The sequence below is a fragment of the Bradysia coprophila genome, unplaced genomic scaffold (assembly GCF_014529535.1).
Source record: "Bradysia coprophila strain Holo2 unplaced genomic scaffold, BU_Bcop_v1 contig_494, whole genome shotgun sequence".
Classification (NCBI taxonomy): Eukaryota; Metazoa; Arthropoda; class Insecta; order Diptera; family Sciaridae; genus Bradysia; species Bradysia coprophila.
Window position 1 is genome coordinate 214,707 of NW_023503746.1, and position 15,391 is coordinate 230,097.

Here is a 15,391-nt window from a genome sequence, read left to right on the forward strand (position 1 = left end):
AACAATCTCTCTCCACCCGACTCCATTCAGAAAATCCATTAAACAGGAAAAATATTAAAATGTAACCGTGAAGTAAATTTCAACTGCTTAACATTCAATATCACTCTCATTCTATACCATAACATTTCACAGCCCCCAACAAACAAAAGGAATAAAATTTTCATCCCATTTTACCCTTCGGCAATTACATTTAACCATTTCCTCCAGGGTTCACACTTTAACCAAACTACCAAACCCCATTCGAACGTAGCCCCATACACATTTTATGATGTAGACAAAACTCGAACTTTATACACACTTCTCCAATATCACACTCTTCTTGGCAGTTATGCATTATGTGATAGGGGGGAAAGTTACTCTCAGAATTATTAGAACATTTTCTCAGTTTGAAAAAAAAAAAACGACGACGACGACAATAAAAAAAACATTCTCGATGAACTTGAACAAGCAACACACACACACACACACACCCATAGATATAAACAGAAAACCGACTCCGAATCGAATATTCACGAGAATGAACATGTTGGATTTGATGAACACATATACACAAAAAAAGCTACCATCAACCGACCAGTCAGCCTGTTTACACTCATTTCCGTGGGATTATTGCCGTCTCGCTTGTGAAATGCTGTTTGTGTGCTTCGCAGTATGAATTTTGAGTGTTGAAGTTCAGTACTCTCTTAGCCGTGTCTGTGCAACAAAGTTTCATTTGAATTTTCGTTCGCGGTATTTTTTGTGTGCGGTGTATATCGCCTCGAAGAAGTGTGAATTAATTTAATGAAGACGCGCAATATTGAAGTCATTGGACGAGTTGTAGTTTTGATTCCCAATCAACTGCTCGGGTTGATAGTGTAGTGTAAGTGTTATTTCGAATAATCGAATTATTTGATGACAAGAAATTCTGTTTTTTTGGTTTAAATAAAAACAAGGAGTGGTGTGTACGCTGAGATATTATTTCAAGTTTAAAACAATAGAGAGTTTTACTTCGATAAAACCTTTTTTATTTTCTTCTTCTTCTGTATATTCGAAGGTATATTTTATGCCAGCTCAGCGAATTTGTTTTCGCATAAAACTGTGCATATTGAAATTGTGTTATTATTCGTTTCTATAAACGCGTACAGCATTTTCTGAATAATATAAAGGTTAAGGCGAATGCTATACTTATACCTATATACCTTCAGTGTTTAGCACATCCGTACAGCAAGCAAAATAAAATAATAAAAAAAAGTTACGTTAATTTATCCATATCAATCATTATGTGCATATTATTAAAGTGATGGAATAAATATGTCGTGTAATAGCTTCAGCTGCTAAGGAATACACATTCTATATAGTGTATTATATACTGTGATGTGAATGGCACACAAAAAACAAAAACGGCAAATTATATTTTTCTGCTACGCATTATATATCTCTTGATAACTTTTGGGATTATAGCCGATTATGAGGATTAACGTATAGAATAAGTGGAATAAACATTCAGTTGAATGGTAAGCCGATTTTCCTTTTTGTTATATTTTTATTCGATTGATGATTTCGTATTTAATTCTCTCGCTTGCCCGTTTCGTGAATAATATCTATAAGGCGAATATGACTGACGTGGTTTCGTAATGAAAAGTTGATGAATAACATTAAAATGAAGTAAAACGGCTTAAATGATAGCCACTTAAATATCGGCTTTCGGATTTAGCGATGAGTTATTTTTTGGTTGTTTTTTTTATCCGTCGGCACAGTTCAATTGATATAAATGTTTGAGATTGCGTTGCACTTGAAACCCGATTATCGGTTTTGATATAAAATACTGAACGTTCGATTAGAATGAGATAGATGGATGACCGTTGGACGTTGTGGAGGAGATGATAATGCTTTGTGAAATGATTTTGCCGCATTTTTCGCAAATTTCTCTAAATTTTAGAGGTTTATGTTTGACTAACTTCAACAACCGTCCTGTAGTGCTTCAATTGTGTGCATTCTTTAAAAATGGAAAGAATTATCAAATTCAAAAAAATCGTTAAGGTTACCACTTGTTAACCAGCTTTGCTTCCTCTGCTTCCTCAGACTTTAAATTATAATTTTCAAAAACAAATTGTTTGCCTATAACAACCTGTAGCTTGTTTGTCTGATACTAGTCTCTCTTTTTTTTAGGATAAACAGCAAGACAACTTTCTATTTATTTATCCTTAAGCCGAAACGCTTTCAATGTTTTCCATTATCCCCCAGATCTCAAGATACTTTTCAAGTTGTTGACGAAATGTTTTGAATTTTTGATGAGTCGACTTCTTTAAATACCCAGAATCACTTATTCAACATTTCCCTGATACTGACGGTAAAGTCGTGCACTTAACATATTAATAAGAGAACACGTATTAGGTCTTATGACGAACCATTTTCTGCAATTTGGAGGATGGATGTAGGGCCGATGTTTCTTCATTTGGTATTTTACGAAAGAAAATTATCTAAAAGCAATGATGTCATTTCACTACTCGACTCGAACAGTCATGTCTACCGCGTGTCTGTATTTTTAAATGGCATTTTGATAAACTCAATTCTGTTTGTTAGATTTAGTTCAACTATTAATGTATAATGGGTACTGTCACAACAGGAAGCATACGGTAGTATAACATTTATCTACTGTAATATCAAAATATTCATAATAAGTTACCAGGTTTTGGTACCTATCTAAATACGGTACATTCTGAGCATGGTATTTATTTACTGTCAATTTACGCACGGATTTTTTCGATAGTTGTTCATGGGTCTGTTCCATCGTACCGTAAAAACGATTTTTGACAAGCCGAAAACGAGCGAGGGTATCCAGACTCCAGAGAGCCATAACCTCAACGCTTTTGCGAACATTTCGTCAACAATAATTTTTTGGTTATGGCTCTTTGGATGACGGTTTGACAGCTCAAATAACAACGGAAAATTTTGACATTTGTTTATATAGACTGTTATGATCAGAGCGAGAGAACCGAAGACTAGTTAATTATAACTTGCCTTGGGGTACTTGTCAAAATATTGCTTTCTCTTTCAACATGTTACGTTGAGAGCGAGAGGACCGAAGACCAGTCTATTATAAGTTGTCTTGGGGTACTTGTCAAAATATTTCTTTCTCTTTCATCATAACACTCTATAAGTGTTAAAAGAGAGTCGAAATTTTGACATATCACCCATCGAGATCAGTTGAATTAACTGGTTTACATACAAATTTTGACATATCGAGCTCAGTTAGATTAACTGGTTATTTCCCCTGTTTTTACGCTCTTTTAACACTGTATGCGCACCGACAGTTAATTCTTCTATATTGAAAATGTATGTCCTGTGACAAGTACCGTACCGACCGTACTGTTTTTACGATAGCGATAGTCGATATTTTGAGTATGGATACCGATATGAACCATTGCTATCGGTATTGGCTTCTTCCCTTTGATATGTGATATGTGATTGTGTCATGGTGTGTTGATGTTTCTGTTTGATTGATTTTTTAATTTGGCTTTTTGTTGATGAAATATTGTTGCTAACACATTAGTACAAGCACGGAATTTTGAAACCGACACATTTTCACATCCAGTGCGCAAAATAACCCCATTCCCAAATTAGTTAGGAAAATAGCTATTATGTGTTGTTGTTTTCAAGCCTCAATTACAGAATTCAAATTAAAGTACATTTTAATGATCCTCTCGTTAAATTGCGAGATAGAACTTGAACACAAAACAAATTAAATGCTAATTTAGAATACATATACGGAAAATAGTGAAATAAAAAAACTCGTCGAAGATTATCATTAATTATTCTTAGCTAATGATTCGTGTCATGTCGTTGGGTTTGCATAAATGTACCCGGTAAATACGGTAGAATCTGTTTTTTGTTTTCGTATTTTCATATATATTCATTTCCAAACAATTTGGAGAGGCTATACACTTTCCTATACACTCCTACAATTCTGTCATTGAATGTTCGAACACACATTTCGTAAAAAATAATGTTTCGCCTCCGCGCACTTTGTAATTTACGGTGATTTTTCCGTTTATTTACAAATAATTTATTATTTTGCAAACATTTATTCACCCAGCAAAACAAATAATAATAACGCGAAAACGAAGAATTAAAAAAAGTTTTTTTTTTATTTTCTATTTTCAATGTACGTAACATACGCCACTTAAAAAAACTGGTTTACTTTTAATTTCACAGTGTAGAGCCGTTTAACATCCAATTATTGTTAATTTTTTATGGTGCCGATTAGCAATTTTAATTTATGGAATACCAAAGTAATCGATTAAAGTTTTCTAATTAATTTACTGAAATCAAGCAGTTTATTTAAAAAGATTGCAGTAAACAATTTTAACTGCTGAATTAGCAAACAGAACAAACGAAACAATAAATAAATTCGCTTTAATCATAAGCTGTGTGTTCGATTTTATTGACTTCAGTAAATCAAACTTTTCGTAAAACTTTTGGTTTCTATATACTGAGTGTATTATACTCAAATTAGCCTATGGAGTTGACTAGACCGAGAGCCCATCTACTTTTCCGTTGCTCATCGGCCTTTTAAATTGAGATTTGATGTTTGTACAATGTTGTTACAATTAAACATTCAAAGTTACCGAAATTAGATCTTCTTTAGATTAACGAGCTTCACAGCTCACCTCTCTAAGAGAAGTAGATTGAGATACGCTCAATCAGCGCGTCAGATGACTACCTTTTTATGGCAGGGTTTCATGCACCGCATACCAAAGGTGAAGCCAGAACCCATCTTAATTCTTACTACAATTCACCCGGGAGTAGTACCCCAAAGGTGCAACCCACAACCACCACGTGTCATCCAAGGAGAGCCTCCTCAACCATCGCTGGGCCCGGCACCGAGACTTTCTCTGGTTCCCGGGGGGCTGCCAGCGCCCGTGGTACCGATACAAACCCTTCCGTCACAGATTTGATTGGACTGACTGTAAGCATTTTAGTGTGGAATACTGGAATACAAAGTAGCACAAGCTCGATCTGGTCGATCTTGTTTAGTTTTTGCGTCTCAAATCTTGCCTGATCTCTAGAATCAACTGTAGGCCGTGATGAATTCCACCAGGCCAACTGTTCGGCCCATATTACCGAGTCAAAACCAAAATTTGCAAAACAAATTATTTTTCGTGAATCAACTGATGAACAGAATATGACCCGGGCTCTCGATCTATCCAGAATAATGTGCGCATAAGAATGAGAACAATAATTAAATATTTGTTCTGTCGATCGGTGTGCAAACGTCGGATATACCCGTTCACACAAAATGTACAATTTTGAATGAGCTGCCATTGAATTGCAACAATAAAATATTTATATCAATGGATTGAGTGTACGTTGTTCGATCGAACTGCTTTAATTAATTAAGCAAATTGGTTTGTCTGCAGTATTATCCAATTATAAAGCAGCCTTTTATTTTCCAGTTACTCAACCACTTACTGAGCATGTATATTGTAATTAAATTGAAAACAAACTCGTCGACGTCGTAATTATTCTCTTTTTTTTATTTATTCACCAAACGAAAACAACACACAATTATAGCGACTATCTGAATGTAACAAACCCATAAATGTCAAACGGAAAATTTCAATCTATAAATTTATAATAGCCACATTTAACAGTCCCCTCGTGAAGTGTTTCGACAAAGACGAACTAAATAACTTTTGAATGTCCCCTACAACAAACGATTTATTAAAAAAAAAACAGAAACTCGTAACGACACATATGAGGGTTGATTGTATTATATCCATCCTATCAACCCTCATTTATTATAATTTCACACAGACAGCAGTTACAAAGTGATACAAAAAAAATGTAACTCGTCTACGCCATAAAGCCCATAAAGCCCTTCTGATACACCAAATATTGTATATTACAGTCGTTTCTATAACGATTTTCACATATTAATTTAATTTTTATCTAAAATCCTCATCGCACCAATTAACCTTTAATTCATTCTCTTCAGGCAAGGATTTTTTTCTCTCCCCCCTGAGTAGCAACCCTCATAAAAATAAAACGAAATAAAAAAAATTATTCCTGTTCCTGTTGAATAATCCCCAGCGCACAAACGACATATATTTTCGAAACCATAATATACCATCTATAACGTATATACGTTTACGTATATTTCACAAAATGTTCTCTACCCTCTTTTGCCATCAATTCCATTGTTTGTAAAACGAACCTCAAAATGCCAAATAATTTTTGTTGTTCATCGTTGTTGAAGATGGTATCATGAAATGTATTATCCGAACAACATGAAATATTGGGTACGTTCGCATATATATGTTCCCCGTACATTATGGACTATTTTTCGGAATAAAAAAAATTTATTTATACACCAGAAACCCATCGAAAAAAAACAACCCCCCCCCCCGTACACATTTAAACACACAACGGCACAGTGTAAAATAATCAACCCCTTAGCACATTTTATTGTTGTTGTTGTGTTGTTATATTGTCATGTGACGGCAAGCAGCTGTCTATTCCATGCATACCGGCAAAGTAAAATCTTTTAATAAATGGTTATGTTATACGTATAAGTATACATATCGAAAAAGCGAGAAATGTTTATAAAAAAAATCTCCTTCCAATGTACACGGAAAAAAGCCGGCTATTCGGCGATGTGAAGAGGGATAAATTAAGGTTTTATTGAATGTATTATAAAAGGGGGATCCATTGATATTAAAAGGGATTTTTGTTTATGGATGATTGATTCGAATGGATGTTTATTATTTCTGATTATTTTTCTTTCATTTTTTTTTCTTCTTCGGTAACTCGTCTTCGTTATATTGACTTTGTTATTGGATTAACCATGACCTGACTTCGAAAACTTTTTTTTCCTCTCTCTTTCTTTGAAACTGTAATTTATCGGTGCATTTTTCACCCAGCACCTGATTGATTTATATGATCGAATTGAACAGAAATAAATTCAATTAAATATTTATCTTAGCTATAACCAGAGAAGAACATAATAATATACAAAGTTGAATGTAGCAATGTGACACGAAAGGAAACATTGACTCTCATTGTTGCTTATACACACACAAACATTTTATAAAATGCGGTACATTGACATAACATTGTTGATTGCATCCAACTATTGTACGACATGTACAAATATAGTACATGAATGACTAGGGTGAATCGATTTTTAAAAAAATGGATTTTTATCAAAAAGCACATAGTTTTCCATGACAATTAGAGCTCCCTGATCAATTTCTAGAAAAACTTTTTTTTTAATTTTAATTCATTTATGATCGGCTCGAATAACCCATAATCCGCACTATGACGCTCCATCCGGATGTAGTCATGATTCTTTAAAGTACAAAGCGAAACAGCAATGTTCAAGTTGGTAATTTAACCCGCATCAATTCTGCCCTTAAACAGATCGAACAAAAAAAAAACGCACATTGCTTGACGCATACGACTGCCATGAATTCGCACCGATCAACTTAAGAGGGAAGTCGGAAATTCTCCTGACTGATCTATACATTACACACTATCGTTTGTATTGACTCGACCCCGACCACCTACGTGCTGTGGTAAGTAATCCAGTCGGCAGACGCATATTCCAGATGCGATCTCATATGGCCACAATTCTCTTCACATATAACCTAGCATCGAGTAGACCTTCGATACAACGACGTTCACATGCTTTCTGAAGCTGAGATCCTTAGTCACAATCACTTTCAGGTCGAGGCTCTCCTTTAACATTTCAAGAGCAATTTCATCTACCTTAAACGTATACAATATCAAGAACCGTTTCCGGAACATTGACATGACTTTACCCTTCCCGATATTTAACTCGACTTTATTCGAATCAATCCAGAGATGGAAGGCAGTGATTTCTGCTTGAAGAACATTACAGTCGCGGACGAAAAATTCATTTTTAAAAACTTTTCGGCCCTTCAAAGTAGAAAGGTTGTTCCCGACCAGAAATCGCTCAACTTTGAGATGAAGTCTAGAGACTTAGTCTCTGACAGAAGATGAATCATGACCTAGGGCAAATTAATCGTTATTTTGTTATTTAACTCACAACTTCATGAAGAACTGACGAAAAAAAAGTTTATGAAAATTGGGTGGAAAATGTCAAGAAAATTTGCATTTTGTTCGTGCAACAAAAAACCTCATAAAATCTTTATAAACTTCGAAAGTTATCTTTTGCATTAGGTTCTTGTTTCTGAAATAGGCTGCCCTGGAAGATAGTGTACTCATTGAAAAGTTCTGACGGTCAGGGAACACTATGTGCTCTTCGGATAAAAATAGTTTTTCTTTAAATTGACCCATCCTAATGCTACACCTCAATAAATTTTGCGTACATAAATCTATATCGTATTTCAAAAGGATCTCCTCTTCTTTTCGTATAATTCTTCAAAAGTATCTTCGATATTTCTTGGTTTATTTATATGCTTCCAATTAGACATCATATGGAAAGTATACCTCATGCTGTGCTTCTCAGTAACAGAAAAGAAAAAAACTAGTCTCGTAATTCTAACCGAATTTATGTTACATTTTCAATTTTCTACTTTTAATTGCTTGCACTTTGAGCGAGTCATTAATGAAATAATATCCATACTTAACAAGAAATATTATGAGTTCGATTTAATAAACTTAAAATGCCATAACAAAACTCTCTGCATGTGAATTAAATTGGCATATAAGTAGTCGCATAGTCATTGTATGTTATGTATGGTAGATATGTAGTAAAAAGTACTATGATTATGTTGTAAAATCCATACAGAAAATTGTTATACACGCTGTAGTATTATAATAACATATATATGTTGGTTATACACGTAATGTTACGAACCGGGTCTATTAATGTCGAATCGTGTATTTCAATTTTTGAAATTATAAATAAATATAAAATTCATTGTGTGTGCATACAATTATATTACTGTATTTTGTTATAGACCATGAATATATAGCATAATATAGCCAAAGCAACTGTTCGAAATTGAAGTTTTTAATACTTTTATTTGCCATTTCTGTTCATAAAATACAAAACATTGGTTATATCCAGCTCCGATGCATAACATTTATTATAAATAAATTTACTATTTATTATGGTTATTGTAACGACAATAAAGAGCGGAATCGTTATTTTATAATTGTAATACTTGACAAAACTTTAATTGAATAAAACAATGTTTTGGTGTCGTTTTGTTTTGTTTTGTGAAAAAGCATAATGATAATAACTTTTGAAGCTGGAGTGCATAGATTAACATTGGCTGTGGGGGGGATTTTTATTTATTTATTTTTTTGTTGTTGTGGTTAGTGAAGTATGACAATTACTGATGATATGGTCGGTTTAGTTTAATTTAATTTATATTTTCATGATCCCATTATTATCTGTTATGGGCATCACGAAATATGTCAGGCGGATTTTCAAGTGCAATTAATGTCATTACGATAAAAGATTGATAAATTTACTCACAGGAAATTCGGAAACTACGCGTAGACACCTAATCTTTCATTAACGGACTACACATCTACCAAATCTATTACTTTTTTGTTTAAATTTCCGTCTTGTCCTTGTTGAAGAATCTGTTACTTCATTTGATATGCGTACACACTTTATCATTCATTAACGGACCTCACATCTACCACTTGTAACTACCAAATCTATTACTTCTTTTGCTCAAATTATCATCTTGAGTTTGTTGCAAAATCTGTTACTTCATTTGTCTCGGCATTTGCTTTGCTATATAAGAGAACACTATCTGGAGCTTTTCGCTCATTTTTGTCCTTGTTGTCGATAACAGATGATTTCGAGATGATTAGTCGTTGCTTCGTAGTTACTGACGTTGTATATGGAAATGTCGGCAAAATGGGTAATAGTAGATTACAGCAGAGCCTATAGGTTTGCTCCAAGGTCATTTCGAAATGTCACAGAGAAGGCAACATATCCTCAACTTACAGGTTGACGAAAATTTTAACTAAAAATTTGCATAGAAATTTGTTGACGTTTAGGTTATGTTCATCTCTGTCGATGAAATCGTCGTCGTCCGTGTTGTCAAAGTTAGGGTTTACTGTTATTTTGAACAAATCTATGTAAATGAGAGCCGAAGGCGAACCGCCTAATTTCGAGCACATGTATTAGAGGCCATTCATAAATGACGTCCACTACTTCTGGTCGCTTTTAGACCCCCTACTCCCCCAATGTCACGCAAAAATGGTCAGATTTGACACAATTTTGTTAGAGCGGTCACGTTTTCTTGAGTCCTCCTCCCCCAGCGGACGTCATTTATGAATGGTCCCTTACTCATTCACATAGGCTCTTCTGTACTGTGCTTTAATGTGTAGGCATCCTGTGCTTTTTTTGATTTTGATTTCACACGCCGCCAACATCGCACACATGTATTACTCATTTACATACGCTCTGCTGTAATCTACTATAAACGATTGTGAGTGGTTCAGTAATATACATTTACAAGAGAAGAGCTGAGCTAAGACTTTTGGCGACCATCCTGGCATACTGCACAAACACAAGACGACGACAATAAATCATATCACTTGAAGTACCTAGATATTCACTTTTCACAGCTAATATTTGTTGAGGTCTTTCATAAATCTAGATTTAATTCGTACAGAATCGTACAGCACTTATACACAGCACAGATAAGTACACTGTACACAAACGAAAAAAAAAAACGTTGTGAATTTGTCACAATAAAATCTTATCTTATTTACGCGGAATTACCCAACTCAATCCCAATACAATATACCTACGCGTTGGATGTAATTTTAGGAATTACTTGATAGCAATCAGATCACTCTATATTTGTTATGAACGTAATGTTGTAGGTCAGTTACACATCAGTTCGAGTAGTTTACAAGACAATCAGCAATTCATATAACGAGACTAGTCATCCACTTGATGACTTGATTAAAAAGAAACATATTTATAGAGCGAACTCCGTAGTGTGTGTATATAAATCGCTAGAACAATGAAATTTCAATAGATATATCATTTACGTATTCAAGTGGCAATATCAATCAAGATGATAATGTATCAATAAACTGAATGAGAAATAAAAAACGAGTCGATTTCCAATTGGAATAGCATTAAATTTACGTGGTAATTTAAATGAACGAATATGTGCGTTTCATTCAAATAAAAATGCAAATTGAAACAATGGGCGTGATCGACGTAATAGAAGTCTCACAAGCAACATTTATTCGCAAAATGGTTTATTTATCTAGCGGAACAAAAGTTAATAATAGCTCGTTTTCATTTCGTTTCGAGTGTATTGACATTGAATTCTTATGCTGAAATGTCTTTTATTTTCAATGCGGCTACTCGAGCTTCTACTGCTAGGTACAATGTGATTGTAATGCTGATTGACGAGGATGCGAACTGTAGCTAGGTATAGAGCTAGTAGTTTTTGTATCAAGTTGTGCAATGTTGATCTTATCGGTGCTGTTTGGTTAGTTTGGAAGTATACTGACAGATGTATGACAATGTATGTAGTAACAACAGTCAAGAAATAGATAGAGAATTCACTTTAGTAACACTTTCAGGACCTATTAATTGGGAAACTTCATTATGACAAGATTCTTGCAATTTCGCAAAATCTCGTTAAATTTCACAAATCTCGTTAAATTTCACAAATTTCGTTAAATTTGACAAATTTCCTTAAATTTCAGAGAATCATAAAACTTACTGACATATTTCTGGCCAAGACATTCTTTAAATCGATTTTTCACCATGAAGCCATGATGGCTCATCTTTGGCCAAATGGATAAAAATGTAGACCTGGTTGTGGTCTACATTTTTCTCCATTCGTTAAATTTCACAAATTTCGTTAAATTTCACAAATTTCGTTAAATTCCACTAATAATAGACCCTTAACTCTTTACTACCACCGATTCAATCCATGAAACTGTTTCATACGGTTCTGCCTAATGTTTCATCACTGTTTATATTTTTACGCCAATTTTGTTTAAAATTTAGTTTTTCCTAACAAGTGCCAAAGTAAGGTGGTTTGGGGCAAAATATGTTATTTTGCTAATACGAACCGTCGGCAAGTTTGGCCTCATATCGTGTAAGCTTTCTGTAAGTAAACACAAGCATTTATGCACTCAAAATGATATTTTACGCATAGGAGCACACAATGTATTGCCGATATGTCACTGTTCTGTTCACATGCTCAAAAACAATCATTAAGGCACTAGTTAGGAAAATAGCTATTTCCCAATCGAAATAGGATGCCATAATATGTAGTATTGTCGTTGTCAATTGTAGAATAGTATCTTGTGCACCAAGTTTTTTCAGCACCAGACCAAATTTTCCTAATGAGCGGAGCGAGTGTCACAATAGACAAAACTTCAGTTTCGTTAAATGTTTCGTTCATTCATTCGTTTGTATTAATTTTTTGACGTGGGTGGCATTTCCTAACGTGGATCTGAAAATGATCTAGAGAAATCACGCTGTAAAATTCAGTGTGCTGACAATTTGATCAAGCAATCTACTCATATCGTACTGTACATTGGATTTTTATTTCGAATTATAACTACTTATCAAGTAAACTGAAAACAAAACAGTGCGGAAATAAAAACCTAGTTCGGAAAAACCTTACATTTCCACACTCATATAAGTTACAATATATGTCCTATTGTACCACTCGGTTGCAGCAATCCCTTTTCTTGCCGCTCTACCGTAATAAATAATAGAAGAAAAGATCTTACCGCCATCATCAAGAAGGTACCAGACTATTACTCATATCAAACAAACGACACATTGGTCGTGTAGGTACGTGAATAATATCTGCATGTCAATTAACATATTGACAATTTAATCTATTATTCACGTCGTCAATTCGTCATATATGGATTTTTCGTATTATTTATTTTACTTAATTCAAAGATGGTATATTCGTTTATTGTAGAAAAAAATTCAATTTAATGAATTTACATTTTATATTTTCTCGGTGTGTTTTTTTTTTCTCGTCGTCGTCGTCTTCGTTTGGTTATATATTTTCTCTCTATTTATTTTTTGTACATGCGTTATTTAATTATATACACACAAATGTTTTATTTTTTAAATAAATATTTGTTTTTACGTGAGTACATATTTGTTTATTTAATCAAGAAATTAAAAAAAAAAACTGAAATACGATAAGGAAAGTAAACATTCGTGCGGCCATGTTCCCTGTTTTATTGTAAATTCATCATTTTTGTAATACACAGACTGAAGTTGTGTACATACTATATGATATATATACTATTGATGTTGCTATAAACGAATGAGTGCTCATATATAAATTTAACCATTTTTTTTTCTCTACTTCTTCCACAATATCTATATCGAGACACGATGTGTGTACAAATAATCCGTATATAAATATATACGAAAGAGAAACTGATGTAGCAATCAAACCGTTCACATAAAATATGTTTTTTTTTGTTTTTATAATTTAATAAATGCTATTTTGTTTATTAGTTTTAGATAATTGAATTCATAATGAGTGCTATTATTGGGTTATTTTAATTTGAGCCCGATAATAAAGTTAACTGACATATTATACGAAAATGTGGTATGCTTTTTGTGTGGTGACGGTTGATAATAATGTTTTATATGAATTCCATATTTACGTTGGTCATTAAGCGATATTCGCTATTTAATGTTAATAGAATGTCCATTGTGATTCACATCAAAGGTATACATTACAATTTTAATGAAAGATTAAGCTGTTGCTTTGGGTCAATAATAATGCAATTGCATTGTGGATAATTGCATTACATTGTTGGTTTGGTATTGTTGTTGACATTGTTTGATTAGTGGATTCTTAAATGGAATGTCGTTTGTACATTCCAGACTGGTCGTTTGATCATTGTTGAAGGAGACTAGTTCTTTGATGTGGTTTCAAGTGGTGTTTTGATGTCGCTGCTCTGTTTTATTTTTCAAAAATGTTTGAGTATACCGATTTAATGTTTCAGTGCTTTATTGCTGTACTTTGACATTTAGTTACAAATTTTTAAAGGCCGTTCCTCAGAGCTCCACTAACTTTTTTTTTATCTAAGTCCTCGACCTTTTCAGCTTAATGGAATTGAAATTAGCGCAGAAAAATGATGTTTTCAAAGGTACAGCCTGGGACAGTCAAAAAAGTGCATTTTTATTCAATGCGTGTTTCATCGATTTCAGCTGTTTTGCCATTGTAATTTGTATTGTTAAAACAGCTGAAATCGATAAACACGATAATCATAAAAATACACTTTTTTTACTGTCCTTGGCTGTACAGTGGACGTCAGCAAAATTTATATCAGGAATTTGTTTCATCAGTTTTCCAGCTGGTGCACTCATACGAACAAAACATGATTGTGTGTAACAATTCAATCCGCGTGTAAACATGTACAGCAATTTGTGTGTCTATGAGTGGACCAGCTGAAAATCAGCTGAAGCAATTCCTAATATAAATTTCACTGGCGTCCACTATAGACAGTGCCGCCACCAGGTTTCTGGCGCCCTAGGCAAAGTTTTGTTATTATTACTGAGGTTCTTCCACAAAAATATTCCTACAACGATTTCGTGCCCTTAAAACGACGAGTTTTCCGCCCCTCGGATCGCTGCGCCCTAGGCAAATGTCCGGATTGTCCGTGTGAAGTGGCGGCACTGACTGTAGATGTGAAGAAGAATTATGAGAAGTGTGGTTTTAAGAGGATCAGTCCTTTCCTTTCTCGACCCATTATGTGAAGGAATCCACGACCTTTCTCGCGATTAACGAAAATAAAATTAATTGCGCTAAGAACGTTCTTAAAGATTTAGAGTTATTTCAAAACAAAATCTCGACAGCTTTACAAAAGACTACAGAAACAACTAGCGCAATTCATGCAACCCTACTCTGACTACGTGTAACTATATCAAACTGTTCGCATAAATTAAAAATATTTTCGTTAATTTAAAATCGTCAAGCTGCTTAAATTCGGCTGCCTAATTCATTCAAATTCTGTTATTGACATGTTCGTCGAGATGGAAACTAAGCCGAAATGTTTTGACTACGCAAATTGAACTCGAAAACAGAATTTTTTTTTGTTAATCAAACAAAGATTGTACGAAAACATTTTTCCGACGGTATAATATCTGCAATTTGTTTATTCAAGAGTAGACAGAATTTTTAGCATAATGTCATAAACAATTATATTGTTGTCATAGCTAAATTTAGACTAAAAAAAAGAAATTGAAAAAAAAAACACTTGGAGGTGTATCGCACTTAGGTTTTACATTCTTTTGGGTTGTTAGTTCAGTTTTTTTTTAGTTGAGTCTATATGTGGAGTGACACAGGACAAGTGTTTTTCGTTGAAATTTATGCACATCTTGGAAGACAAATAAATTTCATTCAAATGGTTTATATGAACTGAATTTGTCCAAATTTAG

General features: G+C 33.8%; 1 protein-coding gene across 1 annotated transcript in view; it reads left to right on the top strand.

The window, feature by feature from the left end:
- Positions 1 to 669: 669 nt before the first annotated feature.
- The window catches only part of LOC119082802 (protein groucho-like), a 47,745-nt gene continuing 33,023 nt past the window's right edge, over positions 670 to 15,391 (top strand). Inside the window, exon 1 of the mRNA XM_037192447.1 lies at positions 670 to 1,493. The gene's annotated coding sequence lies outside the window, so the exon portion shown is untranslated. The remainder of the gene's footprint in view (positions 1,494 to 15,391) is intronic.